Raw genomic sequence first — 5827 nt, 5'->3', positions numbered from 1 at the left:
CCGAATTTATTTACCATTTTACCACATCATTAGGAGCGAGCCATTAAACGGGTTGATTCGGGTTTTAATCATACAAAGAGTTTTGTTTTTTTATTTTCCTATTCTGTTTTGGATATTTGATTTTTGTTTTTTTTATTACTATAATTATATGTTTTTCATTTGCTAAAATTGTAGATCTCTTACAGTTGATAATTATTAATCAAATATATGTTATACGATGTAGTTTAGTAACCAACCTTTTGCTTTCATTTTCTTACTTAAAGGCTAAAGCCGAACCCAATTATTTTTTTTCATAGAAATTATCAGTTTTCAAAAATGAATCAATTTTCAGTTGAAATTTTTTACTATTTTGGGTTTTCTATTTTCTTCATGTCCGTATAAATTATCATTTGTGAATTTGAGTATATCCTTCGTCTTAATGACGTCACTCGCACAATCCAAGAAACATATACCATTAATAGAATCTATTATTAAAGTTACCATTATGAAAAGAGAAAAACAAAACAACTAACAAAAAAGGAAAAAGTGTTTTACATGTCTCCGAGTACTAAATTTTTGGTTTCTAATATAAATAACAAATAACAACTAGATTATGACCCGCGTTAAACGCGGGGAACATATAAATAAAATACAAATTTATATAGATATCGTAGAATAATTATATACAAAAAAACAGGGTTATTTGTATTATTGAAATGTGTAGAATACACTAAAATCGGTAAATATAATCATTGAATAATCTCTTTATAGACAACATTTTCTGTTTTATTAGGTGAACGACCTTCATCGTCACATATGAATGTCTTCAAACATTTTTTACTTGTGACACGGGAAACAACTACATATAGCCGGCCATGCGTGAAAATGGGTCTACGCAAGGATAATCAAACATTTGACAATGTACTATCAAAATACATTGTTATTTTATGGTTATATTACGAAATATAACTGTTTATTTCAAAAAAATGGCAACTTATTTATGTTCCTTCAAAATGAACCAAATAACCCCCCCCCCCCCCCCCCACAATATTAAATATAAAGAAACTCTAACCAATAAATATAAAAACAGTTATGTTTGCTCGATTTAGATATTGAACAGTGACTCATTGAAAATGTCAAAATATAGAACTGACACACAACATACTTGTTATTATGAGACGGATTAAACAATTTAAACACATGTGGATGTCTTTTTTTTATGATAATGAAAAAATAATGGAAAAAAGAATGCTTACTTCAAGACATTTGCGGACGTTTGAGTAAGGTTTGTGGTCTTAATTGCCGAGTATTCGTATCTTTTACATATAGCTATTAAATGGTTATTCAAGATGAATTAAAAAAACAATGTTTTCTTATTGATTCGATGCTAAATAGATAAAAGAACAAAAAAACTTGATTTTCATTATATACCAGTTTAGTACAAAAGTAGTCAACCGTAATTAAAGTAAGGACAAAACCAGTAAGGAAATTGGTAAATTGAGGTTCTATTTCTTAAAGATATGATAAGGTAGAGACATACCAGAGCATGCAGTTAAAAATTTGATTTCCTTCATCACCGGCTCAATGAGTTCAACGGATAACCCTAAACAGATAAAAAAAACTTAAAATTTTCAAATAGAGATTAATAAAATGGGGTCGAATTGATGAGAATGTTAAAAAGATGGAGGTGTCGATAACCTACAATTGGATGAATAGGGGATCTATTAAATGATTTAAGATGAAAAACACCTACTGAGAAGATACTTGAATACAACACCAAACGATTATAAAAGGTTAATGGAAATAAGTGTCAATTGTAAGTAATAAAATTGAATTTTTTGGAAAGAATGAAATTTGTCAAATTAGTATAACATGTTCCTCCGACTATCAGGCATAGACCAGTTGTAGCAAATTTTCCATTAATTAACCGAATCTCTATAATGTATAATTAAAAATTAAGACAGTGTAATCATAATTTATTGATGTTAGTTAAAATGTAATTTATTTGGGGATAAGATTAGTTTTTGGTTATTTATTTGTGAAGTATAATATGTATTTTGCATTACAAGTGCTTACCTTTTGAATTTAGCATTTGTTACTTTAGAATTTTATTTTGGCTTAACATAGCCATGATCATCCCATATTTAATAATTTGCTCTTCTTGCACATTTACAACCTGCTGACCTGCATTCATTAAATCAAGATTTAACATTTTTTTAAAAAACAAATATAGACAAGAAAATATATAAAATAAAACATGTAACATATTCATCAAAAACATTTGTATAACAATACTAATGAAGTAAGCATAATTTAGTAATGTACGATGGATGAGTGATCTTGTGCAACATTACTTTTATTGCCTGAAGTGTACTCCATCTAGCACATATGAATTGATGTGCTCTGAGAAGTCGAATTGACAAGAAATAAGTAAAATAGGAGGTAATAGGTGTGAATATTCACAAATGTCGCAAAAAAAAAAAGAATCAAACAAATGACATAATTTCAATGTCTGTTAGGTGTGAGACCCGTAATAGCAACATATTTTGTTTAATAATATGATTCATTATTTTAAGTAATCACATATTTGAAAAAAAATTATTCATTTACAAAAATAGAAATTTTGTTAGTAATTTTATAATTTTTTGCATAATCATTTGTAGGTTTCTTTGTTACAATTTATATTACTGCTTTCATGTACAAGTCTAATGATATTCCACGGAGGCATACAACCTTAAAGGTAATAATATGATTTTCCCCTTCCATCATCTTATTTTGGTGTTTAAAGTTTAAATCTTCTATCCTAATAAAGGAGTACTCAATTACCACGTGGAAATTGCTAAGCCACGACAGCTAAATCGGATACACTACACCTTCTATGGATTTCATATATTCTCCGAATGCATTTATAATGGATCACAAATTAATCTGCAACGAAGCTAATCATCTCCCTCCACTTCGTCTCTCATATCAGGTCTTTTTTCCCTAGTCTGAGTTACTGTCACTATCATCGACAATGTTAAGATTCATTGATGGCTTTTTTTTATTTTAGAGATAATATGACAGAAATTATTTATCAGGCGCATCATTTATGATTATATCTTCGTTTTTTTGTTGATTTTGATATGCCTTCTTCGGTTTAGCACCATCTTTTTTTTTTCAGGCTCCTTTTTTATGAAATAACATTTTTTTGTGAAATTCGTTTTACGGTTTTGAGTATGTGCAGGTACGTTGATTTTTTGAAGTAAAGAAAGTAGGGTTTTTGTTCGATGTTGGTTCCTTGGTTTGGTTCTTCTTTTCTCTGATTTCTCATAAGCCATTACTTTTTATTTTCCATCTTTATCTACAATCTTTATGTATAGAACACTTTATCCATATAGTCATTCACTACAGAGCTTAATGAAGGAAAAAAGAAACACCCCTTTAGTTTTATTTACTTTGCAGATTATCAAATCTCCATGCAAAGCTTACAACATAATGAAAAAAACGTACTACCCTTATGAGGTAAATGCCAATTACGATTCTACCCCTTTTACTCTTGTAACAATTATCTCACATGAAAACTTCAAAATATTTGTTTTTGTGTTTCAGCATATTATTGATAGCATGAAAGATCAAAGATTGCTGCATTTTGGTTAATCACAATGCCTCAAATTATGGGAGGATTTGAATATGATGACGAGGTCAAACAGAAAATATGGTGACAATACAAGGTTCTTCTTCTTCTTCTTCTTTATTTATTTATTTTTAATTCAACTTTATTACGAAATTTAAATAGCTTCTTTTGTTGATATTATTGTTTTTTATTTAGGAAAATATGCGATATGATCAACTTCGTGATGATGTAGCAATGAGAAAACCTGGATGGGCAAGAAGTGAGATAAATTTATAATTTATTAACTTCAATGAGAAATTACTTAATTATAGTTTTTGTTATTGAATTTGAAATACAACAAGGATTATATCAATTGAGCCAGAACGTGCAAGAAATGATCCAGTGGTAGAAAAGAACATTCCTTACTACAAAGCAAAAAGCAAATTAAAGACAGAAGTGATGAAGCTTAATCCACCACCATGTCCTAAAAAACGGTTGGGGGATACACTATAAACCAAAGTTTTTTCATTTATTTTTAGTAAATTACATATTTGGTCCCTGCGTTTAGTTGATTTTTTTTTGGTTTTGGTCCGTGAAAGAATCAGGTTGCAGTTTCTGGACCTTGTTTCACCGTTTCATAAAAGTTTTATGATTGCCTAAGTTAACATCATAGTTGTTAGTTTTTTTAAAATGACCATTTTGCCCTTGAACCAAAACTAAAAAAAGTATAACATAACGAAAAAATTTATATTTTTATGTTTTTTTTATGGTTTTTTTTTTATGTTTTTTTTACTTAAGGTTTAGAGTAGATTACATTTTTGGTCCTTTAGTATACCTGATTTTTTTCAGAAGGTTCTGAGGGGCGTTATTGGTATTTTAGGGTCAAATGCTGACTCTAGTGGAGTACACGCCTCTATTATACCACACATTCTTACCTGCCCATGTATGGTACCGATTCTTTTTGAACAAAGAATACGGGAGCCTCTTTTCATCTTTGACAACATGCTTATATTTAACTTTAAAGCTCACATCAGTTGTTGAGAAGGTATATTTATGATTCTGATTTTGTACTACCGGAGACATAAGAAAACTTTCTAATGAGGGTGATCATGTCTTTTGTAGTTGTAAATTAACATCATAGCTGTTAGTTTTTTTAAAATGACCATTTTGCCATTGAACTAAAACTAAAAAAAAGTATAACATAACGACAAAATTTATATTTTTCTGTATTTTTTTTTAATTTTTTTACTTAAGGCTTAGATTAGATTACATTTTTGGTCCTTTAGTATACCTGATTTTTTTCAGAAGGTTCTGAGGGGCGTTATTGGTATTTTAGGGTCAAATGCTGACTCTAGTGGAGTACACGCTTCTGTTATACCGCACATTCTTACCTGCCCATGTATGGTACCGATTCCTTTTGAACAACGAATACGGGAGCCTCTTTTCATCTTTGACAACATGCTTATATTTAACTTTAAAGATCACATCAGTTGTTGAGAAGGTATATTTATGATTCTGATTGTATACTACCGGAGACATAAGAAAACTTTCTAATGAGGGCGTTCATGTCTTTTGTACAACCCGTTTGTTATATTATGTCATGTCCTCTCTTGTCTTGTCTATTGATTTTTTACAAAGGTATACACACACATGTAACATCATAATTTCATTATATATAACATTCAAGTTTAACATTGAGTTTACTGTTTTCAAAAATAGGATCATAGTTACAGATTAAAAAGACAGAACCAAGAAACATACACAACATCAAAAAATATATATAAATTAAAAAACAATATTATACATCCAAATTATAAGTATTCAACAAAGAACCATACGAATGAGTAAAAACATATAAATTCGAAAACAGTATCAGACTTACAGATTAAAAGGGATTAAACAGATTTAATGAAGAAGTACATACACTTATTTGACTAATCAGACTGATGGGAAGGTTGAAGTTTTTTTGCTTTTGTTTTGTGCGGAGGAATTATGACAGAATATTTGTGTAAATCGATTATTAAAAAGGTTTGAAATATATATACAAGTCCATATAATGAAAATTAGTAGGTAGTCAATTGAAATCCTATTTAAACTTAAAATATAATATATCATGCTTGAAAATGTATTGGTTCATAATAATATCCGAAATTTTTGAAGTTTGAAATTAATAGTTTCGGAGATTTATACATATAATATATTTGGAAAGCATTTTAGAATGAAAATATAGCCTAAATTTAAGGTTTACATTAA

This window comes from Lactuca virosa, chromosome 8, assembly GCF_052849685.1.
Source record: "Lactuca virosa cultivar CGN04683 chromosome 8, Lactuca_virosa_CGN04683_v6, whole genome shotgun sequence".
In the NCBI taxonomy this organism is placed as follows: domain Eukaryota; kingdom Viridiplantae; phylum Streptophyta; class Magnoliopsida; order Asterales; family Asteraceae; genus Lactuca; species Lactuca virosa.
Note: the sequence above shows the minus strand (reverse complement) of the source record.